Source organism: Odocoileus virginianus, chromosome 19, assembly GCF_023699985.2.
Source record: "Odocoileus virginianus isolate 20LAN1187 ecotype Illinois chromosome 19, Ovbor_1.2, whole genome shotgun sequence".
Taxonomy (NCBI): Eukaryota; Metazoa; Chordata; class Mammalia; order Artiodactyla; family Cervidae; genus Odocoileus; species Odocoileus virginianus.
In genome coordinates this window covers 20477469-20503652 of record NC_069692.1, presented here as the reverse complement: position 1 = coordinate 20503652, position 26184 = coordinate 20477469, and the positions used below count along the sequence as shown (strand labels likewise).

The following is a 26184-nucleotide window of genomic DNA, read 5'->3' as shown; positions in this document are numbered from 1 at the left end:
TGAAAGTGAGTTATAATGCTCACAAGTCAAAAAATGATAGAACTTAATGTAGTTGAGAAACAATTAATTTATTTACATTTCCCCTTATATGAATATAAACAATAAAATTTGCAATTAAGGTTAAGGATTTGGAGGAAGGGTTCCTTTTTGCTTTCCTATATATCAGGTAGATCCATCTGGGAGGGGCAGTTTAACATAGCCCAATTAGCTTTGAAAATTAGAAAATTGGTTAAGTAACAGGGCTATTAGCTTTTATCTTTCCTTTAATCATTCACTGTGCAAATTGAGCATTTTTTCCCCCTGTCCACTTTCCAGCTATATGAAAGAGCTTAAACCAAGGTATAGCAAACAGGAATTTTTTAATGCTTTCAGTCTGTAAATGTGTCAGTCCCTGTTGGGGATTCAAGTTCTAGCACTCTAAATTACACCCAACAATAATGCTATTTTAAAAATGGAAAATAAATACTTCTAAAAGGTGTGAATGTTAACCATATTTTATGTTCCTGAAAAAGTGAGAAATTCTTGATCTTCAAATACTATCTATAGTTTTTCCTGTCAACTCATCAACATTTTAAAAACAAACCAAAACACATATTCCACCATAGGATCTAGCAGCTGTGTGTATATAAAGTAATCACTTTACCCTGATAATCTCGGTTCTAGTGTTTTGGTGAAATAAGAACATAAGACTTTTTAGTACTACTAGTAAGTGAGAAATGAGAGTATATTTGTCTACTTTTTTTCTCTCAGGGGAAAGATGAAAGGCAATGGGATTACTCATCACTTGGAATTTCAATAAATACATTTCAGTTGAATTTGTTAAGTTAGCATTACAGATTGTCTTCCCAACAAATGGCAAGTGTCTCTTAGGTTTGAAATATGTGTTAAGGACTGGATAAAGTGCTAGAATTCTGTCCCTGGGTAAATTAGTGGGGATGCGAAAAGAAGGGATTTTTGATGAATTATAAATTGGAAGTCTAAGACTCAAAGCAAGTCTTAATTCAGATGATACATACCTGCATTTGGGAAAGCCCTAACCAATAAAATATAATTCTAGCCACAATGTAATTTTAAACTTTTTTAGTAACCATAATTATAAAAAAATAAGAAACATTAAATTAATAATCTACATATCCAAAATATTTGCACATGTAATCAATACAAAAATTACTTAGTTGACTTATTTTTCCCTTAATAATGCTTTGAAATTCAGTAATTTAGACTGACATCTCAATTTGGACCAGTCATTCCAAGTGTTCACTAGCCACATGTGGCTGCCATATTGGAGGGCACATGTCTGGACAATTAGGGTGCAAGAGCCAATGGTTAGAAATGTTTGGCTACAGACTATTTGCAAAGTGTAGCTTTGTAATTAACTGCATGAACTTCGAGGGCTTAGCTTTTGCATCAACACTGAAGTTTTTTCTAGATTTCAAACCATTTTAAGCAGTTAATATGGCTTCCCAGGTGGTACTCGTGGTACAGAACCTGCCTGCCAATGCAGGAGACATAAGAAATGTGGGTTTGATCCCTGGGTCAGGAAGATCCCCTGGAGGAGGAAATGGCAACCTACTCCAGTACTCTTGCCTGGAGAATCCTATGGACAGAGGAGCCTGGCAGGCTGCAGTCCATAGCATTGCAGAGCCAGACACAACTGAAGTGACTTGGCACACGCGCACATGGCATTGATATTACAAATGAACATGGTGAGATTTTGAAAGGCCTTGTTATCAGCTGAATCATCCCTGCAAAATTCATGTTGAATATGACTTAGAATGTGACTTACTAGAGACAGAATCTTAAAGAGGTGATTAAGTCCAAATAAGGGTGTTAGGGTCAGCCCTAATTTAATATGACTGATGTCATATTACAGGAAGAAAAAAAATGGACATGCAGAGAGATACCCAGAACATGTGTGTTTATAGAGACAAAGACCATGTGAGGACACAAGAAAAAGGTGACCGTTAGCAAAACAAGGAGAATTGCAGATCTCCTTCAGAAGACTCCAGACCTGTCAGCACCTTGATTTTGGACTTCTAGTCTCCAGAACTGTGAGAAAATAAATGTCTACTGTTAAAGCCAACCCAGTCTACTATTTGTTATTGCAGCCCTAGCAAACTAATACAGGACTCCAGGGTAAGAATGGAAAGGCTGTCTGTCCTTAGGTCAGGATGTAAAGAATTCTCATGATTACTTTTTCTCTTCCTTCAATGAAAGACTGGTTTCTAGCTTGAGGTTTTTATTATTAATATTACCCTAGAAAATAGAAACAATAGTTTAAAAATTAGAAAGGTAGGTTATATCTCTATCTTAAATCTTTATTAATGAGTTAATAGGAAATATCTTGACATTCTGGAGTGCAAAGCCAAGTGGGCCTTAAGAAGCACTGCGTTAATAAAGCTAGTAGATGCAATGAAATTCCAGCAGAATTATTCAAATCCCTAAAGGATGATGCCATCAAGGTTTTACATTCATTATGTTAGCAACTCTGGAAGACCCAGCAGTGGTCACGGGACTGGAAAAGGCCAATCTTCACCTCAATCCCCAAGAAGGGTAGTACCAAAGAACGTGCTAGCCATCAGACAATTGCACTCATCTGCTAGAAAGGTCATACTTAAAATTTTCCATGCTAGGCTTCAGCATTACATGAATCAAGAACTTCCAGATGTCCAACCTGGGTTTAGAAAAGGAAAAGGAACTAGAGATCAAATTGCCAACATTCACTGGATTATAGAGAAAGGAAGGGAATTTCTGAAAAACATCTATCTGTTTTATCGACTATGCTAAAGCCTTTGACTATGTGGATCATGACAGACTGTGAAAAGCTCTTAGAGTGACAGGAATACCAGACCATCTTATCTGTCTCCTGAGAAACCTGTATGCAGGTCAAGGAGCAACAGTTAGAACCCTGTATGGAACAACTGATTGGTTCAAGATCGAGAAAAGAGTATGACAGAGTTGTCTGCTGTCACCCTGTTTGTTTAACCTATACGCTGAGCACATCACAAGACATGCCAGGCTGGACAAGTTACAAGCTGGAATCAAGATAGGCAGGAAGAACATCAACAACCTTAGATATGCAGATAATCCCACTCTAATGGCAGAAATCGAAGAGGGACTAAACAGCCTCTTGATGAGGGTGAAGGAGGAGAGTGAAAGAGCCAGCTTAAAACTAAATATTAAAAAAATTAAGATCATGACATCCAGCCCCATCATTGCATGGCAAATAGAAGGGTAAAAGGTGGAAGCAGTGACAGATTTCCTCTTCTGGGGCTCTAAAATATACTGTGGATAGTGACTGCAGCCACAAAATCAGAAGATGATTGCTTCTTGGCAGGAAAGTGATGACAAACCTAGACAGTATGTTAAAAAACAGAGATGTTACTTTGCTGACAAAGGTCTGTATATTCAAGGCTATGGTCTTCCCAATGGCCACGTACAGTTTTGAAAGCTGGACCATAAAGAAGGCAGAATGCCAAAGAATTGATGCCATCAAACTGTGGTGCTGGAGAGGACTCTTGAGGGTTCCTTGGACAGCAAGGAGATAAAACCAGTCAATCTTAAGGGATATCCATCCTGAATGTTCACTGGAAGAACTGATGCTGAAGTTGAAGCTCCAGTATTTTGGTCATCTGATGTGAACGGATGACTCATTGGAAAAGTCCCTGATTATGGGAAAGATTGAAGGCAGAAGGATAAGAGGGCGTCACAGGATGTGCTGGCTGGACAGCATCACTAACACAATGAACATGAACTTGGGCAAACTCCAGGAGATGGCAAGGGACAGGGAGGCCTGGCGTGCTGCAGTCCATGGGGTCACAAAGAGTCAGACACAACTGATCGACTGAATAAAAGCAACACGAAGAATCTAAAACACAAATAGTTAAAAAAAAAAAAAAAAAAGATATTGTCTAGGGACTACCCTGGTGGTTCAGTTGGGAATCCTGCCAATGCAGGGGACATGGATTCAGTCTCCAGTCTAGAAATATTTCACATGCCAGAACTAAGCCCATGGGCTACTGATACTGAACCCATGCTTTAGAGGCTGTGAGCCACAACTACTGAGCCTGTACTCCGCAACAAGAGAAGCCAACACAAGGAGAAGCCTGAGCAGAGCAACGAGAGAACAGCCCCCATTCGCCATGGCTAGGGAAAGCCTGTACGCTGCAGCAAAGACCCAGTGCAGCCATAAATAAATAACTACACTTTTAAAATCGTCACCCATAAATAAATAAAATTAAAAATATTGTCAGCCATAAATAAAAAATGTCTAAAAATATATGTAATGTTATGTCCGAATGTATCCATCTCTGTTTATTTTCCTTATAATTTATTTGTGCAAGAAACTAAGTTGTTTGTTCTATAATTTCCACAGTGTGAGTTTTGCCAACTGCACCTCTTATTGTCATTTAATATATTCCTTTATCTTTTCTGTATTTCTTGTATTTTCTCTAAATTGATCAATAGATCAAGAGGCTTGATCAGATTCAGGTTCAAAGGACTACGTCATAGGCAACGGTGTGTATGTCTATCAGAAGGCAACCTGCCTCGTTGTTTCTCGTTTTGTGATTTTTGAAGTAATTTATCTTTGCTTAAATCCATTAATTAATTTAGAGTGATAAAATGGCATTATTCTTATTGTCTTTCCCTTTTCTACTATTTGAGCAGCTAAGTATATAAAAAGAAACTCCCTCATCAACCATTTGGTTGTCCTGAGGCACATTTCTTTATGGAAAGGCAGAATAAATGTTTGATTTTTTCCCTCTAATTACTGATGTTCAAAATAAAGCTTTGGTTCCCTAATATCCTCCAAACATGACCAATGATGGTATTTATTGTTTAGTATAATTATACATTCATAGATTTAAACTTATTTGATATAAACAATGCAAATGATGCTCCAGTGGACCATGGTAGATTATCTTTTAAAGTTATAGAACCAATAAATGAAATCAGTTTAAATTTTATTAAGATACTGGGGATTGCGCTTAAAAAATAAATGTAACTTGATATTTACTTTACTCAAACCAAATGGATCTACATATTTAAGTGTTGGAACATCCCTTACTAAATTTTAGTTGAGGTGTCATGTCAAGAAGGCTTCTGTTTATACAATTTCAAAGAAACAGGAGACATTGCAGTTTTTTTCTTTTACCCAATAATTACTGCTGAGTAATCATTTTAAATGTCATCAAAATATATCAAGTTAACACCGTACTCCATGTAGTAAGAAAAATGTCTGGCATTAGAAGACTCAGCAGTTACTAGTCATAGAGACATACATGTTAGCACTTGATGAAGTGGTACACTAAATAGAACATATTGGTCAGTAGGCATTACTAATTTCCCTGGCAAAATACTAAAACTTCTGTGATGGAGTATGGATCAATGAAATTGGCAATTTTTAAAGAAAAACTATATTCACTGTAGAGCCCAGAGGCTCTTATGGCAAGATTAATTGACTGCTTTTATAAAGAAGTTTGAGAAAGTTGAATTTAAGTGACCATAAGGTAACATTCTCTTTTAAACAAACTACCACCTAGAGCTACTTATTTTAGTGCTTTTTAAAAATTGGCGAGCACTGGATGCGGCAATGGATAATTTAAAATATATAACATTTTTATAGATTAGAGAACACAGTGAAATTATAAAGAAAGAAAGCATATGGACTTGGTTAGGTCATGTTATAAAATATTGATTTTTAACTAGAAAAATTAATTATCTTAACAATGTTATTTTCCTTCCACCTCTGGGGAAATATATAGTTCAAGTACTGAAATACACTAGTACAAATAAATGTCTGATTTTCTTTTTATCATACATGTCTTGATATTTTAAAAACATAAACTATTAGTAGATATTTTGGAATGAGAATAAAAATTTTTAATTATAATTTTAAAAACTATATTGGTCCATACCTTCTAAATTTAAAATTCCATTTGATCCAAAAATGAAATGTATGAGCATTCCAATGATGTATATATTTAAAACAAACACAGGACTTCCCTGGTGATCCAGTGGTTAAGGCTCAGCACTTTCTGTACAGGGGGAGTGGGTTTGAGCCCTGATTGGGGAACTTAAGATCCCACATACTGTACTATGTGGCCAAAAAATAAAAGATATTAAAATAAACAAAAAATATACAAATACTAGTATTTGTTTTATTTTCAAGACTATAGTGAAAGTTGTCATTCATCTCTCTTAAGAAAATCTACATTTTTCAACATTCTTATATAAAGCATAATGATTCTTCATGCTTATTAATATTTAGTGGATGAAGAACCAGTATAATTAATAAAAAAAAATACAGCCACAATAATAGAAAGTGAATAGTTCTTATGAAGCATTTCTGCCATAACTTAGAAGACAGAATAAACATATTTATTGAGAAAATGAAGAGTTTTGATACTTTTTTGTTTAGATCAAGAGGACTCATTAAAACTAGCTGTTTGTAAAGCATGTGCTCAGTTATTCGGTCGTGTCCAACTCTTTGCGGCCCCACAGACTGTAGCTCACCAGGGTCCTCTGTCCAGGCAAGAGTATTGGAGTGGGTTGCCACATCCTACTCCAAAAAGCATGCTTCCTCATAAAGCATTCTTCCTCCCTAATTTCTTATTGACCTGTATACCAATTTTGTTATCAAAACTATATTTACAAGTTAGATACATATAATTCATACAGAAATTTATATATGTATACTAAATTAATAATAAATAGCAAGCATACAAATATTTTATAAATCATAAATCTGAATGTGCTCACTACTATTAATATTAAACATTTTAAACAAAATTTCCCCTCTAGTTTTAATTTTTCACCCCCTTCATTTGCTACCTGAAGTCTTTGGAATATACTATCATATCTTCTGACTCCTTCTTAAGATTATAAAGAGCAATGATGGAATGAGGTTTAAGATTTGGTTAAAGGAAGATTTTTTTTGATCAGAAGTTGATTTCTCTGAAAATTCTTCGTATGATAATCTTTAATTTGGTTTTAGCCACTGATTAGTCTTTCATAAGAGGCAGTTATAATAACCATCATACAAATCTGGCCTACAATAAAGAAGAAATGGGCAGAATAAAGATTACTGACTTTCCTAGCTTTTGTGTTCTTTAGGTCCTATTCTTTGTGATCAATGTGGTCAAATTGTGTTATTTTATTTAGAAAATAATTTATTGATATTTTATGTTAATATATTTAGTAAATAATGTTATTGTGTTAAAAAGTCTAAGAATGAAGCAATATTAGGCACTTAGGTGCTGAAGTCACATGAAAACTTTTTGCAATATTAGGTATATTATTTTTCTGAGCCTCACTGTTCTTGTGTGTAAAATTGAGAATAAAAAGAATGTTAATTAGTAGGAAGGAATGCACCAACTCTAATGTCTGGCATTTAGGAGGTATTCATCGGTGTTCACTGTTCTTATGTATCTGAATTTTTGGTTTAATATTGAATACCTCGGATGTACTCTGCTGGTGCATGGCAACTCTTTGCAACACTTTTTAGGATGTCCGAGTTAAAGATATTAAAACAAAAGGAGAGTTTTCTACTTAAGTATTTATCTCATACTTCATTTCTTATTTTAGTAAACATTTGTTAAACACTTACTGTGGTCTAGTGAAAGGACTGGGATCTGGGAACATACAAGTGAATATACTGCATGCCTCAAATCTGTTCTGGTGGGAAAGTCACTCATCTTAAAAACAATACCAACACTACTACAAATCCATAATATGATTTCTTCTAAGTCAAAAATTCAATGATCTTACAGTCTTAATCACATAGACATTGAAACAAATTGAATATTATTTAAAAAAACTATTTGATATACCTTTTAAGTTTATATGTTGTTTATGTTTATATTTTTAATTTTACTAAATAAAAGTGTTAGTCACTCACTCATGTCTGACTCTTTGTGACCCCATGAACTGTAGCCCACCAGGCTCCTCTGTCTGGGGAATTCTCCAGACAAGGATGCTGGAGCGGGTTGCCATTTCCTTCTCCAGGGGCTCTTCCTGACCCAGTGATTGAAGCCAGGTCTCCCGCACTGCAGGCAGACTCTACCAACTGAGCCAGCAGGGAAACCCCAAACATAAAATATAGAAGATGCATATTCATTTTATCTATTATCAGATCACAAACCACCTGAAAACTCAGTGGTATATAACAACAATAATCTAAATTTTTTCTTTTCCAATAGCTTTTTTTGCTATATAACTGATAAATAATAAACCATCTATTTTTAAAGAGCAAAACTTGATATACACAAATATATACACACTGTGACACTCTTACCATATCCATGATGCCTACGATTCTGTGGGTCAGGGATTACAGCCAGCACAGCGGGGACAGCTTGTGAGTCTGATACATGATGTTTGTGGCCACAGCTGGGGTTTCTTGAATAGCTGGGAGCTGCTGGGATGGCTAGACTGAGGCCATATGTCTGGGATCTTCATTTTCCTTCTTGGCGTGTTTGCTGGGAGTAGGAGGCCTAACACAGCTCCTTGGCTACCGGTCTTGGTGCCCAGGCTGGGATGGCTGGACCAGCAAAGACTTAGCAGGTACTCTTCACCCATGGCTGGGTCAGTATCGTCAGGTTTCTTGCACAGCAGCTGTCTCCTCCCTGAGGTGAAGATCCAAGATCCTCTCCAAGAGACAGGGAGTGGAAGCGGCCAGTCTTTTACAGCCTCGTCTCAGAAACTGGCACAACTCACTCCTGCTATTCTGTTTCAGATAAAACAGTCACAGAGTATATCCAGACTCTAGGAAAGAAGGACATGGACACAACTTCTTGGTGGGAGAAGTGTCAAAGCAATTTTCTGCATCTTAAAGCACTAAATACCTGCTATAGACATGATATTCCTGAGTAAAAGATGACTCCAAATTGAGGTCATGAACAATGTCTTGTGGATGGTAAGAGCAGTGGTAGAGGAAGGAGGTGGAAGTAAAGTCAGAATTTCCATCAACTCCTCAGTTTTCATTGCTCTTTGCTAAGCAGTGTTCTTCAAGGAACTTGGAGTTATGCCTTGATATATTATAAATGGATATAAACACAAAAGTCATATAGTAAGCACCATTATTGTATATTATAGAAAATTATATCATTTAATGATATATTTTATCCACATTAATTAATGATATAATTAGCCTCATTAATTAGTTATAACCCAGGTCCAGTCATTGGGTGGGGACGATCCTCTGGAGGAGGGAATGTCAATCCACTTCAGTATTCTTGCCTGGAGAATTCCACAGACAGAGAAGCCTGGTGGGCTACAGTCCATGGGGTCACAGAGTCAGACACAACTGAGCGACTAACATTTTCCCCACTTTTATTGATACATTAGCCACATCAATGATCAAAATTCCAAAATCACCAGGACATAATTCAGTAAAACCATTTGAGATAGATATATCAGATTCTGTTAGGTTGGTGCAAACGTAATTGTGATTTCAGAACGTGAATTTTAAATCGTTATAACTAGGCTCAAACATGTCCTTATTAATTAAAAGGGGAACCATTATAATCAACACATTTTTTGCCCATGAGAAATGGATTAGTTCATTTTTGTAGTGTAAAAATCTGTACTTTGGGATTCTACAAACTCTAAACATTTTCTGTCTCCTGCTGGTTATGGAAGCATTTTCCTTGCAAAAAGTTGTCAAGATGCTTGAAGAAGTGGTAGAACTTTTTTTGGTGCAAGTTTGGTTTTGGGAAGTGCTTTGAGGCTTCTTCTCTGTCTAACCACTGAGCTGGTTGTTGTTGCTGGTTGCATATAAAATCCATTTTTTATTGTATGTCATAAAACTATCAAGAAATGGTTCATTGCTATTGCATAGAATAAGAGAAAATAACACTTCGAAATGATTTTTTTAAATTTTCTGTCAGCTCATGAGGCACCCACTTATTGAGCTTTTTCTTCTTTCCAATTTGCTTCAAATGCTGAATAACCATAGAATGGTTGGGGTTGAGTTCTTTGGCAATTTCTCATGTAGTTCTAAGAGGATCAGCTTCAATGATCCTCTCAACTGATCGTTGTCAGCTTCCTATGGCCAGCTACTATGCTTCTCATCTTCAAGGCTCTCATCTCCTTTGCAAAACTTCTTAAACCATCACTGTGTTGTACATTCATTAGCAGTTCCTGGGCCAAATGTGTTGATGTTGCGAGTTGTCTCCACTGCTTTATGACCCATTTTTAACTCAAATAAGAAAATTGCTTGAATTTGCTTTTTGTCTAACATCATTTCCCTAGTCTAAAATAAATATAAAATACACAGCAAGTAATAAGTCATTAGCAAAAAAAAAATAAATAAAGAGAAATGCACATTAAAATATATTTAAGAATGTATCCCAATATCAAACATCAAAGTACAACAAAACCACAATTATTTTTGCAACCTAACATTTGTTATTTTCCTAGGGCATTGCCCTATTGGGAATCTACTGAACTTCATAAGAATTCCACTTTTTTTTTTCACTTGACTGAGGCAGAGGTGGAGGGTGAGGGGTGGGGAGTACCACAGCTTGACAAATGGATCTGTTATATTTTAACAAATCTTACTAGAGATAATTTCAAATAGACAACTTCATAGTTTCTGAATAAATTATTGTTGTTTAGTCGCTAAATCATGTCTGACTCTTCGGGACCCCATGGACTGCAGCCCATCACCCAGGCTCCTCTGTCCATGGGATTTCTCAGGCAAGAATACTGCACTAGGTTGTCACTTCCTTCTCCAGGCTGATCTTCCAGACCCAGGGATCGAATCCATGTCGCCTCCACTCAGGGGGTTTCCTGCATTGCAGGCAGATTCTTTATCACTGAGCCACCTGGGAAGCCCTTCTGAATAAATACAATCTGCTATAGGGATAGTCATGTCATCAAGTCATCAAAGATAAAGATATCTCTTTCTTACATGTTCAACCACTCTGTGAAGTGTGTACAACTAACAGAAAAAGCAGCAAAAAAAAAAAAAAAAAGTTAAACCAATTAAACCTCTAAGGAGAATGTTTTTATTATAGTCTTTTGAGAAACACAAGGAAAAGACAGTATATAATACAGTTTATCCATGGAAGAGAGGTACTTGATTCATTTAAAGGGAATTAAGTAAATGCATGAATCATTATTTGGCCATACTTAGAAAAAGAACTACTCTTGTCATCCTTCTGGGTTCCCCTCAACCACAGCTCATCACAAGTGATATCAGTGGTTTCTCAAATTTCTCATTGTATCTTCATTCCTAAAACATTTCCTCTGCTGACCAAAACACACAGGAATGAAAAGGAGGAAGAAAGAATATTTTTGAATGCACATGTGCATGCATACATTATATCAGAGCAAGTACAAGGAACCATTAAAAATGTTAATCACTTGAAAGTCTAGAGTGGAGACCAGGTGGTAAAAAGTTTTGATAATTAGGTAAATTTGAAGGTGATTTGCAGGTGCAGAAGTGTCTGCTGAGGTAGGGAATTTAAGACCATGACATTCCTTGCAATGGATGCAGCACCCAAAACAAGCAATAGAAGCATCACATTTCCCTTGTTTGAATATCTTACATATTGTTTATAGAATGTTTAAAACATATTTCACATCTTTTTTTAAGAGGTTTATATCAGGGTGTTTTTTTTTTTCCTTACTTTTCTTAATTTCTCTATAAAGTTATACCACTACCAAGGAGTTGGGAGATTATGTAACCAGGGTTAAGAACCATTAAAATTATTGTGATAAAGTACGTTCCTACCCACCAACATTCCAGACTTCTATTAGAGGTCTGTATCTGGACTTCTCTGGTGGTACAGTGGATAAGAATCCACCTGCCAATGCGTGGGACTCAGGTTCAATACGTGGTCTGGGAAGATCCCACACGCTACTGAGCAACTAAGCCCGGGTACAACAATTACTGAGCCCTTGCTTGAGAGCCTCTGAGCCGCAACTATTGAAGCCCATGTGCCTAGAGCCTATGCTCTGCAACAAAAGAAGCCTCGGCAATGAGCGGCCCATGCTCCACAACTAGAGAGTAGCCCCTGCTTGCCACGACTAGAGATAACCCATGCAAGGCAATGAAGGCCTGGTGCAGCCAAAAATAAAAAAATTAAAATACATAAACATTTTTTTTTAAAAAGAGGTCTGTGTGCAAGGTAGTAAATAAGACTTTGGCATTTGAGGTATTAAGTTAATAATGAGCATCAAGAGAAAGAGCAGTTATACCTAATAGATAGGAAATACAGTCAGCCGTCCTGTATCTGTGGGTTTCACATCCTTAGATTCAACCAACCACAGATAGAAAATACTCAGAAAAAAATTCCAGGAAGTTACAAAAAGCAAAACTCGAATTGCCTTATAGTCAACTATTTATGTAGCATTTACATTATATAAGTAACATAGAGATAAGTATATGGGAGGATGTGAGTAAGTTATAAGCCAATATTGTGACACTTTACATAAGGGACTTAAGGATCTCAGGGATTTTGGTATCTTCAGTGGTCCTGGAACCTATCACCAAGGACATGGAGCAATACTGTATATACAGATAAAAACGAGACTGAAGTATGCCTACATCACTGAGACTTGAGTCCTACAGTATCCAATGTGCTTGTTCAAAATATAGCATCCAGGGACATCCTTGGCAGACCAGTGGTTAAGACTTCACTTTCCAATGCAGGGGGCGCAGGTGCAAAACTTGGTTGGGGAGCTAAGATGTCACATACCTCAGGGCCATAAACAACAGAAGCAATATTATAATAAATTCAATAAAGACTTTTAAAAAATGCATTGTTTAAAATAATTTTTTTTTAAGTAGCATATTTGTTCTTTCTCAACAAACTCTGCCCAGATAATGTCAAAAAGAGTGGTTTTATCTGTGGAACTAGGGCTGCATGAAACTTTCTTTCATATGGTTATCAGTACTTACCAAGAGTTTCTTATAGATGAGCCATTATGCTAGGCTTTTAGGACATATCCATAAAGAGTCAAGGTTCCTGCCCTGGAGGAGATCAAGAGCTACAAGGAAGACTTGGACATAGATTAGGAAATACAACAGAAAGCCATCTGGAAAACAAATTTAGATTCATGCTTTAGAGAAGATTTAAATGAAAGAAACAATTAACATCAAAATATGAAGAAGAATCCAAGGAACAATTTCAAACTCTTAGAATGGGAAAGACCCCATTCTGATGATTTGACCCATTAAAAAAAAAGCTATACATAACAAGCAAAGTCAAAAGAAAGAGGACAAATTGGGGAGAAAATATTTACAGCTTCTATTATAAATAAAGTATTAAATTCCCTGAAGGGTTTTTATAAATTAAAAAAAAATCCTAATAGAATCTGAGCAAAGGACATGGACCTTTCACTTAACATAAAATATAAATGGCTCTGAAATATATTAAAATATATTCAAGTTCACTTAGAACTACAAATTAAAATTATACCATTTCCTATCTTTGATTAGCAAAAATCAAAAAGTCTGATAACACAGTGTTATTGAGAGTTATGGGAGAATTTTCAAGTATTATTGCTACTGAGTCCAAGCTTGTACTACTTCCTGCATGACAGGCTAATCAATCGAGAGACAGGTTGTTGGAGCAAGGAATAGCGACTCAGCCAGCAGACTGAGAAGACAGTAGACGAGAATTTCAAAGAACTTTTTTTCCCAGAGTTAGAGTTCAGGCTTCTTTTATACGAAAACAGAAAGTTTTAGTTGCTCAGTCGTGTCCGACTGTTTGCCACCCCATGGACTGTAGCCCACCAATCTGCTCTGTCCACAGAATTCTCCAGGCAAGAATACTGGAGTGGTTTGCCATTCCCTTCTCCAGGGGATCTTCCCAACCCAGGAATCGATCCTGGGTCTCTCACACTGTGGACAGATTCTTTAGCATCTGATCCAGAGGGAGTTGGCAAAGTCCTGGTTCTGGTCAGACTCTGGAGGGGATGTGCTAGTTTCGTCTTTACTACAGCCATTCCCAGGTAAGCCTGTCAGGATATTTGTTGTGAGCTACACAAATGCATTTTAGCTTAATGTTCATTATCAGAGGGGCAGGTATCCCAAAGAAGGGCCATCATGCATGTATAATTTGAGCTTAAAGGCAACATCCCATTAGTGATTAACTTGTAACAGAATACAAAGTTTCTTTGCTGTTACACTTTTGATAGAAGTGTAAGTCAGCAAAATCTCTGATCATAACAATTTATAATATCTATCAAAACTATAGACACATACTTCCTTCTATCCAGCAATTCTACTTTTAGGAATTCATCCCACAATTACATCCATACATATAAAATGACATATATACATTATTGTTAATTGCAGCACTGTTTGTAGTAGCATAAAGGTAGCAGGAGTAGAAACAATCTGAATGTCCATCAATAAATGTTGAGTAAAGTGGGAGTGTATATATATGATGGGATACTACGGCTTGTGGGTTATTTATTGCTATTCACAAACCACCCTAAAACATAGTGGCTTAAAACAATAACAATTATTGATTTCTTCTCAAAATTCAATGGGTGATGATGCTTAGCTGGGGAAGTTCTGTTCTATGTGATATGAGCTGGGGTTGCAGACATCTGGAGACTCAATGAGGCTGTATTGTCCAAAATGGCTCACTCAGATGGCTGGCAGTTGGTGCTGGTTGTTGGACTGAAAGTCAGCTTCGACTGTTGATCATAGTGTATTAGCATTAGCTCTTCTCCATGTGTCTTCTCCTTATGGCTTGGGCTTCTTCCAGCAAGACGGCGAGCTTCCAAGAGGCAGTGCGGCCAGGGCATAAAGCTGTAGCTTTAAAGGTCAGCCTTAGAAATTATCACTTCTACCTCATTCTATTGACAAAATGAGTGATAAGGCCAGGCCAGATTCAAAGCAAAGGAAATAGCCTCTTTCTCTTAAGTAAAAGTATGGCAAAGAACTTGTGGCCATCTTTAATCTACCAAAAAGAGAGAAAGTAATACTTTATATACTGATCTGGAATAATTTCTGGTATGCACTGTTAATTAATGGGTATATAACTGTGTATATAATATGATACTACTGTCAATATAAAAAGTGTGGATGAAGGAGAATACTTAATTGTTTACATGCACCCAGTCTTTAGAGAATACACAAGAAACTGGACAGCTAGACCCAGAGGAAGAATGTTCAGTGATTTCTCTTTTTACCTTTTGAATGTTTTATAATATGAAGGTATTATTTATTTTAAAATGTTAAACTATAAAAATAACATAATAATTATTACAGGCTACATTTCCTAAAGATACGTGATGAAACAATCAATAGTCAATTCAGAAAGAAATGGAAAATTTTATTTAAGCCAATCTGAGGATTATAACCCAGGAAACAGTCTTTCTGATACCTCAAAGGACTATTCCAAAAAGGTAAGGGAAGAGGCCAGTATGTTCGTGATTTTAGAGGAGGGGCAAATGCACGTAGTCAGTCACATATCTTGCTCCTTGTGAGGAATAGAGATCTTAATTAATGACTTTAGAGCTTTTCTACATACGGGAAGATGCAAGAAACTGAGTTCACAAAGTTTTCTCCTGAAAATCTCTGACTATCTGAGGGCCAGTTCTGTCAGTTTTCCCAGAGCACAAAGTGCTCAGATCTTCACCCTGAATTCATTTCAGGGTGTATTGTAGGTCAGCATCTGCAGTGGATAATGACTGGATTCTTATAGAACTTGATAGTGGGCAACATTCTTATAATCCCCCCTCTTCAGCCTTAACTTAAATGAGGATTTGGGAGGCATTTCATGACCAACTTGTCCCACGTTGCTCATTTCCAGGTCAGCTGAGGGGTTCATTGACAGGTAATGTGCTATTACTGAACTAGGTTTTGTTAACAGTAGCCAAAAGCCTCTGGAATATTTGTCTTAACTTACTATGTCTGTTATGGTTCAGGAAATGTTTCTCTTTTGTTGCTTATTCCCATATCTCAAGTTTCATTAACACGGTCATTGATCTCATAAAACTATATGTTTTGTCAATCATTTCAAGTAATCTAATCATCATTCACTTTATCAGCAGCTCAGTCACACATCTGGTAGTACAAGAAACAATAATTTCATAAATAAGCAGAATACAAGTAATATAGCAAGTAACATTAATAAGGACATAAGTAAGAATTTAAGCTAAGAACTAAGGCCCAGTATCTCCCCAGGTCATCTGACCTAGTCTGCTCTCTAGCAGTTGCTATCTTTAAGGGAAATAATATTTTGGCATTGTACATAAAATTCACCAAAAGTATCTACATGCATGGGCTTCCCAGGTGGCACTAGTGGTAAAGAACCCACCTGCCAATGCAGGAGATATGAGACATGGGACTGATCCCTGTGTCAGGAAGATCTCGGAGGAGGGCATGGCAACCCATTCCAGTATTCTTGCCTGGAGAATCCCATGGACAGAGGAGCCTGGTGGGCTGTAGTCTATAGGGTGGCAAAGAGTCAAACATGACTGAAGTGACTTAGTATACATGCATGCATCTGCATATACAATGCAAGTCGTAGGTCATCATGACCCTTTACAGGATTGAGAAAAGAAGGTCACCTTTTAAGGAGTGGCAGGGCTGGCACCAGGAGAAGAAAATTTGATCTTCATGGTTGAGCAGGCACCTCTGCCATTGGACAGATCCAGTTTATGCATAATACAGATGCCCGATGGCAACCCACTCCAGTATTCTTGCCTGAAGAATCCCACGGACACAGGAGCCTGGCCGGATATAGTCCATGGGGTCACAAAGAGTCAGACATGACTGAGTGACTGAGATGATGCATCCTAGAAGGGAGGAAGGAGGTCCAAAGGGCCAGCTGTTTAAACTTTTCCTGTCTTGCCTTAAAATATGAATTGTTATCTTATTAGGTATATTTAATAGACAGCAGGAAATTTAAGATATATTTGTAAAAATCTATCATTTTCATAGTATTTATATTCATAATATTATTGGAGCTCAGAAAACAGAACTGACAATTTGTACTGAGAAAGAATGATTCAGAGTAGCTGTTAGGCTAGGGCTTGAAGGGTGAAAAGAGGCCTGAAAATATTTGTAAATTACAGTGAGAAGAAATCGAGATGGGTCAATCCTAATGGTTTCTGTTTTTTATGTGAAAGAGGAGGCAAGGTCATCCCTTGAATATGAGTTTTTCAGGATAAGAGGGAAGGTTTAGAATGAAAAATTTCGGCAGCATTTCTGTAGGAAATGAGTAAGAGAAGCAAGAACAAGAAGATGAGCCAGGCCAAAAAATCTCTGCACTTGCAATCCTGCCATCAACAGCAATGAGATTTTTCTCCACTGACTCAGACACAGAGAAAACAAATAATGAACTGATCCACAGTTGACAATGGACGGGACAGGTATGGGAGAGAGACAAAAGAATGTGGAAGAACCCTGGTGTGAGAGATATAAAAGTGATGGGCCCTGCAATCCTAGACAGGAATTCAGTAGAAATGGGAGACAATGAGAAATGAGAAAATGGAGAGGACCTAGAATGGGAATAAGGGCAGTGAAGTTAGACAAGGAGAAGACAACTTGATTCTTGGTTTGAAGTCAAGGATTGCAAACACAGGATTATTCTGGGTGCAGGTACAATCCAAGGAATGATTGACTGGGGCTCAGCTTCTAGCATTGGTTATTAGAAATGTATTGCCAAGGTTTTATTTGACTGATAAGCGTAAATTGGGTAAGTCCATTTACAACACTGAGGCACGGGTCAAATGACCGTATTTTTTATATTCAACTCTAAACACATGGTTTAACAACAGCTTCTACTTTTTGGTGACTTGTTAATATATTTACATGAAAAGACAGCACAATATACTACCTACACAGTATTCTGGCACCATGTTAGAAAACTTGGGAATCATAATTTATGTAGACACTACAGATATAACTTTTAAAGTGACAAATGATGATGGAAGAAAGTTAAACACTGTCAAACATGTTTAAAATGCAAAACTTTGAGTTAAACTGTAAACACTTCTTAAGAGACGAGACCCTTTATTAACTCAGTATATTCTGACACCCCTTTTGAAACCTTGTTCCCCTCAAGCTCTACCAATGTGTAGAACTATGCAGTTCAGTAGTAAGAGATTAAATAGTACTTCTTGTTTAAGATAGTGGTCGCTAATTTTATTTGTATCTTTTGGGGAAATGGATCCCAGCTACAATAATAACCTCTACTCTCCCCGCACCCCAGAAAGATAGGTGTCTTCTTTCTTGTTCTATGTCTAAAGAACAAGGCTACTTCCCTACTCAAATTCCAAATTTCTTAGGAAAACAGAAGCTGCAACTAAACCACACCAGTAACTTCCACTCACATGTCAGTTTAAAAACAACTTGGGAAAGGTCAGCCTATTCAACTTCCTTCTATTGTTGAGTTCACCCAGTTCCTGATTATATTACAGTGTGGTGGTGTTTTTTAGAGGCGATTCCTTTATCTGTTTCAGCTTTCTAAGCAACCTAAATTAGCCAGGAGCGTCCTTTTCATCCTGAATACTATACGTCTTGGGAAAAGATTCTCTGTGATAAAAGCCATGATCCCCAGTGGCCTTTGCGAGAATGTCTGTGGCACTTGAGTGGAAACACGTTCAAGAGATGAGGTAGAACGGGGCCTCGGAAAGCTCACCAGTGACACAAAGAGGCCAATGGCATGCAGTGACTCTCAATTCAAAGGGCAAAGACACCCCTGGACAGTTTAAACACTAACATTTCGACTTACTGAAAACATGGTTTTAGCCTTCAAACTATGGCTCCAGTTTGTTAAGGCTTTTATCATTTTGAAGTCCTTAGCTTTGCCCCAATTATCTGAAAATATACATTTGTGCCATGTAATGGTTGAATAAGAATGACGTATAGAAGATTGTTTCTGAAGAAGTTTTTTTAGCCTATCTTATGGAAAATTCAGAACACTATATCTTGTTTATGTTGTAATTTTATCGATTTTCTTTTTTACTTTTCGCCTACCAATTCTAGTCTGTTTTCTATGCAATCTCTATATTTTAGTTCCCTTAAAAATGCTGCACAGACAATATCTCAGAGTTAAAGTGAAATTCCATGTATTCAACACAAAAAAGGAATATCAAAGGCACCATCTGCAAAACAGACAATCAAAAAAAAACCAGGGTGGGAGCAGTCTGGGAGGAGCCAGCACTAGGCTAGGCACACTTAGAGCATCATTTTTTTTTTTTTTCACTGATGATGAGTGTGTTCTGTGAGCAAGCTTGTAATAACATTATAATAAACTTGTAATAACATTGCTTACCAGAAGAGTGTTCTGAAGGCAATAAGTTACATGCATCATCAGTGTTTAGAAATTTGGCTACCAAATAAGTAAGTTCAAAGCGGGGATGGGGAGTGGGGATCAGTGGTTAAGAGCAAGGTTCTGCTCTGCTGAATTCTAATGACATGATCATGATCTGGGGTAACCTACTTAGCCTCTTCAGGTTTCTCATATGGAATTACCTCTTAGGGTTGTTGTGAGGATTAAATGAGGTAATAACATATGTAATAGTACAATATTACAAACAGTACCTGGTATGGAGCAAGCACTGAGATATCATGGGGAATTCTCTACTCAGTTTTTAAGTTAGGTTTGGTTTCCAGGTGAGTCCTTAAAATGGTGAAAGTTTTTTTTTTTTTTTTTAATATCCTTTTCTAGAGGTGAAAAAAATAAGACCAAGAGTCTTGAATGCTGTGAAAGGATAGTGAAAGAGGAGAGTGATCATTAAGTGTTTTGCTTATACCTATAAGGAAACAGGTTTAATTTATAGTGGGAAAGGCTAGGCTTCAAGTTTGTAAACTTCCTGTACACTTCACTGTAAGATCTTGCTGAATTGGAAATTACAAAGCAAAGCTACCTGATGTCATTTCGGTTCAGTTCAGTTCAGTTGCTCAGTCGTGTCCGACTCTTTGTGACCCCATGAATCGCAGCACGCCAGGCCTCCCTGTCCATCACCAACTCCTGGAGTCTACCCAAACCCATGCCCATCGAGTCAATGATGCCATCCAGCCATCTCATCCTCTGTAGTTCCCTTCTCCTCCTGCCCCCAATCCCTCCCAACATCAGGGTCTTTTCCAATGAGTCAACTCTTTGCATGAGGTGGCCAAAGTACTGGAGTTTCAGCTTCAGCATCAGTCCTTCCTATGAACACCTAGGACTGATCTCCTTTAGGATGGACTGATTGGATCTCCTTGCAGTCCAAGGGACTCTCAAGAGTCTTCTCCAACACCACAGTTCAAAAGCATCCATTCTTTGGCGCTCAGCTTTCTTCACAGTCCAACTCTCACATCCATGCATGACCACTGGAAAAACCATAGCCTTGACCGGACGGACAATTTGTTGGCAAAGTAATGTCTCTGCTTTTTAATATGCTATCTACATTGGTCATAACTTTCCTTCCAAGAAGTAAGCGTCTTTTAATTTCATGGCTGCAATCACCATCTGCAGTGATTTTGGAGCCCAAGAAAATAAAGTCTGACACTGTTTTCACAGTCTCCCCATCTATTTCCCATGAGGTGATGGGACCAGATGCCATTATCTTAGTTTTCTGAATGTTAAGCTTTAAGTCAACTTTTTCACTCTCCTCTTTCACTTTCATCAAGAGCCTTTTTAGTTCCTCTTCACTTTCTGCCATAAGGGTGGTGTCATCTGCATATCTGAGGTTATTGATATTTCTCCCAGCAATCTTGATTCCAGCTTGTGCTTCATCCAGCCCAGCGTTTTTCATGATGTACTCTGCATATAAGTTAAATAAGCAGGGTGACAATATACAGCCTTGACGTACTCCTTTTCCTATTTGGAACCAGTCTGTTGTTCCATGTCTGCTTCTTTTTTTTTTTCCATGTCCAGTTCTAACTGTTGCTTCCTGACCTGCATACAGGTTTCTCATGAGGCAGGTCAGGTGGTCTGGTATTCCCATCTCTTTCAGAATTTTCCACAGTTTATTGTGATCCACACAGTCGAAGGCTTTGGGGTTGTCAAGCAGAAACTGATGTCATTTAACAAGGTATTAATAAACTTTGAAGCTTTTCTCGGTCCTTCTAATTGGATATGGAGTGTAGCAATTTGACATAAACATATTACTACCTATAGAAAAAGAACTGGATTCTGACACTATTAGGGCTGCTTAACAGGGAGAATCAGTTCATCAAGGGAGTTCTATCAGCAGTTCAGTATCGAAGCTCCCTTGGTTAGATTCCAAGACCAATGATAAAGATAGGGAGGTTTGCTTTAGAGCAAAGTGTCTATGATGATGTTTCAGGCCCAGCTATATTCCATTCAAATTACAGTGGAAAGCAACAGTGTTAAACACCTAATAATCCATTTAATTTATTAGCAATCTCAGTTGAAATCATTGTGTAGAGGACCTCCACAGCAAGCTCTTTTTATTACATATTTTTGGGTTTTGTGGAATCTGCAAAGCTTTAAAATGTTAAAATTTTTAATATTTACTATTTCATTCTTTTACAGAAAATAGTACAAAACTTAAAACTATTTTCTAAACCAAATTTAGTCCAGAATATATGTTTGAAAGCATTGGTAAAAAAAAAAAAAGATATTTTAAAAAGTAAATGTGAAGAAAATCTAGAGAAAAGTTGGAATATCACCTTGTCATAATGATTAAATTTTAGCTCAAAGGGATTGAAAGATCATTTAATTTGCTCACCTATCTTCCTGTTACAGACAGACTGCTTTGTCATTCAGTCACGATGTGAACAGTCTCCTTGAACTTGTATGACACAGACCTGTATGGCCATAGTAGTGCCCTGGTGACACATAAGAAAACAGGTGAAAGCACCTATCCACAGTTCTGCAGAAGCTTGGTTTCTTACTGGCTTCTAGGACACTTTCCAAACTCTATAGTGTTGAGATGAAATGAAATCTACTAACTCTAAATTCATATAATATACCAGAAACACCATTTGGTTAAAATCAACAGAGATAACAAAACTGATCTAAATCTTGACAAATTCATGCTTCACAAGGGACTGAACTTCTTGTAACAGTTGAAAAGTGCACCCACAGGAAGAAGATAGTACAGAGTACATTAGAGGGTACAACTGGGTTAAACCTATTTTTTAAAAATGAGCAGTCCCCTCTGGGTAGAAGGCGGGCAGGGAATCACGTGGCAGAAGCCCAGGCCTGGGCCCCTTTGGCAGCGCGAAGCTCCGCTCAGCTGACAGGTGTGTGGTGCTTTCTGCGGTTTTCCATCTCATCATTTTAATTTTATGGGATCATAGTTTAGGTGGCCTAGCAGAAGCAGAGATCTTTGGAGATCCTGTAAAGTATAGACAAGAGAACTCATTGAAGGAGAGTTGCAGGAGGCATTGGGGGAAATTGGATGAGTATGTAACCCAAGCAAGGATACGACAAAGACATTCACTTCTGTACTGGAGGAAATGCTCCTAACTGAGATGTTATGTCACTCACATCCTTTGGACGTCAAAAGAGATAGAATCACATGTGAATAGACACTTTCAGCTTAATATTTTTATATCCTGGTAAATGACTCAAACCACAGTCATTGTGATTCAACCTTCTTATATTTGCCCTTGGAGGACAGGAAGTATAACTTACTTCTTTGGTATTCTTAACAACATATAGCATATGAAGACAGAGCAGGAAAGACAGAGTTTTATTACATTTGTCCTAGGTTATTAAGGGAAAGGAAGGGAGAAAAAGATCCCTAGTTTTCTAGGTTGTTGTTCATGCTTGCAAATAAACCATGTATGAACCTTCTGATTTGTCAAAGCTAGTTAATTGGGTGTGAGCCTATATTTTCATTTACGGGCCACAAACACTCATTCTAAATCACAACCTACTCCAGTAGAAAAAAACAAAAAAACAAACAAAACAAAACAAGCCCCAAGGCTGGCTGGCATTGAAAGTGCTGGCAGACAGAAGTGGTAGTCTGTTGGTAATTTTTAAGGTTTCTGTGCTGATCACCATTTGGGCAGTGTCCGCAATCACTGATGAGGCGTTCACACACTCACAGCTGCCCGGGGCGCAAGACAACATCTGCACAAAAACAGACAAGGATTATTTTGACAATTAAAAGAGCTGGTTACTGCTAATGCTATTGTCGTGGTTTACTACAAGAATTTCAATTAAATGAAAATCAAATGCGGTTCTCAGAGGCCATATGGTGCAGTGAGGGACGGGCCCCACTCCCGCAGTCAAGGAGCCCCCCGTTCCTGCCCTGGCACTGCCAACGCCTCGCTGTGAAAGACAATGCTTGGCTGACACGTGCCCAGGCCTAAGCCAGGGTCTTTAGACTTGGAAAGAAAGGACCTGCTGCTTCAGAAACATGCAAAGAAACTGAGAAAAATAAAGCCCCTCTTAGAGAAGAACAGACATACCACAAAGAACAGAAAGGAAGGACCAGGCTCAAAGACAAAATTACTGAGGATGGTGCCAAGTAAGGTAATAATAATTCTTATTATTTAGTGCCTAGACTATGCCAGGCACTTAAAAACGTTCTTCATATATTTACTGGAATTTGAAATGAGTAGACCACAATCCTTCTAAACTTCATTCATGTACATCACTCAGCAGTTGCATTGCAATGCCAAGGGTCCAAGTACTTTTCAAATATTATTTGTAACTTGTAAAACAAGCTTTAGCCAGAAAGTATAGTTGTGTTAGCTGAAAAAGCTGAGATTGGAGAGGTTGAGTTCCCTGGAACCACACAGCTGGTGCATGGCACCATTTCTTCTTCCCTGTGATGAGAGATTTGGGCAAAGCCTGCAGATGACTCAAACTGCCTGGGGTAACAGGGGCCTGGGAACTGGGGAGATTCCTGTCCTGCATTTGAGTCTAAGATGTTCTCACTCCAGGGCAAACTGCTCTCTAGACTTTAAATGGCTCACAATAAGAAGAGGGCTAAAACAGGAAAGAAGAGAGGATGAAAAGCAGGACTCTGAGAGAAGAAAGGTAGTGAAGAAGGGAAAAGGTAGAAAGAAAAGTACAAGAAAGTGAGAAACAAAAGGGAAAAGCTAAGTGGGATCATCATAATAAAAGGGAACTGGATAAGGATTCTATTTTTTTCTGCAAATTAATAAAACACGTATTCCGTATGTTTTGACCTCAGATGCTGACGCTTGTTTGCTCCAGATGCGACAACTGCTTCAAGGAGAGGCTTAGACTGGGAGCAAGTGACTTTGCCAAGTTGAGGAAAATCAAAATGGACAGACCACATGGCAGAAAGCACTTTTTTTTAAAAAAAAAGACAGATCTACTCTATACATTTATTTTGACAAGATCATATCATATATCATATCGTTTATATCATAACATTATTATAACCTTGACACCAGATGTATTATAAAATTGCATGTAAAACAGGTGTTTAATCACAAGGGGGCCACAGAACAATTCTAGGACATTAAATTATTTGCAGAGAAGTGGGACGAGTGTGGTTGCGGTGACGGTGTGTGTCTGATTATCTTCTGTTTGCCACCAACAGTGTCAAATTCATCCATCTACTCACAAAGACTTGCAAATGGGATAAGTGAATGTAGAATAATAGATTATGATAATAATAATAACAACTAATATTTAGGAAAGCCATTCTTTCTTAGCATAGTGTTCCCTAGTCACTGTACTTAAAATTGTACCCCTGACATTCTCTCCTCTCTCTCCATTTCTTTTTTTCAGCGGCACTTACCTTGTTATTTCCTCTCTCCCTTCAGAGAAGGTAAACTCCCTGGGGCTGTTCTGTTCACTGCTGTCTCTCTCCAGGGCTGGGTTCGAGGCCTGCACATAACAGGACCTGGTAAGTATTAGCTGAATGTATGCATGAACAAATCAGTGCAGTGTTTCAAGAAGTATACTTTTGCTTTAAATTATCATCTTACTTGATTGTCATATAATTCTAAGATAGGAAGTGAGTCTTCAGAGAGTTTGAGTTAGTTGCTTAAAGTCTCCCAGGTAGGAAGTATCAGGACAGAGCTTGAGCCAGGCGTCCTGATTCCAAAATCCTTAAACAACTACACTGTGGAATGATAGCACATGTACGCGTGTGTTTAATCCCTGCAGTTAGATTGTTAAGACTTTCTCATTTAAAACTCAGTTGTATTCAACCAAAAGATGATGACAAGACAAAATGGAACAGTTAAATGATATAAATAAATGTTTAGTTTTCTCCAGTTTCTGCTAAAATGGTAATTGCTTGTGGGAGTAAAAAAAAAACCATAAATTTCAACATCAGTGAAATTCTACTTTCTTCACATTTTTTCATAATATGTTACACACATAAAAATCCAACTTAACCATTTTCCCTTAAACTAACTATGTAGGCATCATATTTTTTCAGAGTGCTATATAGCATGTCTTGCATCTTACATTATTAGTCCTTGTTCATAGCACCCTTTAGAATAAGAGAATATTTGATTTTCATTTCCCATTCAGACCAACTATTTTCAGCTCTCTGCTCTTAACTTCTTTCAAAATCAGGAGACACTATAAATATGCCCACTTCGGATTCTAAGATGGTGTCGAGCATTCCTGGGCAACACACTGGAGACCTAGGAGTAGAGAAATGGAAACAGTGAAGTGCAAAACACAGCGTGTTTGAGTTATGATGGTGGTGTCAATAGGGTAGTTATATTTAAGTTTTTCATTTTCCTTTCTTGTCTTTCAAGCTGAATTTAAATTTTCCGTGTATGAATTTTTTTCCTGAAATTAGAGGAAACATTAAGGCACCATTCAGAGCCAAGAGAACTGGATTCAAATCCTAGTTCTGCCACTGGCTTGCTCTGTGGCCTTGAACAAGTCAGAACTCATTTCCTCAGCGGCAAAGTAAAAAATTGTGCCAGACTGCTTCTGTGAATGTCGTAATTAGATAGAGCATGTGAAGGACTCTGCAAACTTGAAAGCACTTTACAAATGTTAACATTTCACTCAAGAAATTTTTATTACACACTGGATGGAATAAGAAAGGAAAGTTAAAGTGATATTTTAAAAAATTTATTGCCTTATACTATAATGCAGATACAGTACAATTCATATTTATGACCATTTCAGTAAAAAGAAAAACTTATTTGTCAAAACTAAAATACATAAAACAAAATAGACCTATTATATTATTTTCTCTATGGAAAAGTCAGATCTGAGTAGCAAGAAGTACTTTTTTTCTAGATATATTTCTTATTCATTTTTGTATTATACTTTCATTGACTAGATAATATATCTGGCT

At 37.5% G+C, this 26184-nt stretch overlaps 2 long non-coding RNA genes across 3 annotated transcripts; both read right to left on the bottom strand.

The window, feature by feature from the left end:
* Positions 1–10989: 10989 nt before the first annotated feature.
* On the bottom strand, positions 10990–13249 carry LOC139039619 (uncharacterized). Its single transcript, XR_011492952.1, has 2 exons — positions 12911–13249; positions 10990–12707 (listed from the first exon to the last, which is right to left on the bottom strand). It is a non-coding gene; the product is annotated as an uncharacterized lncRNA (long non-coding RNA).
* Positions 13250–15023: 1774 nt separating this feature from the next.
* Positions 15024–25946, bottom strand: LOC139029694 (uncharacterized). Of its 2 annotated transcripts, XR_011481896.1 has the most exons (4): positions 24655–25946; positions 21655–23006; positions 16540–16767; positions 15024–16418 (listed from the first exon to the last, which is right to left on the bottom strand). It is a non-coding gene; the product is annotated as an uncharacterized lncRNA (long non-coding RNA). The 2 variants fall into 2 exon arrangements; XR_011481895.1 differs by having other exon boundaries at positions 15024–16767.
* Between the last annotated feature and the right edge of the window lie 238 nt (positions 25947–26184).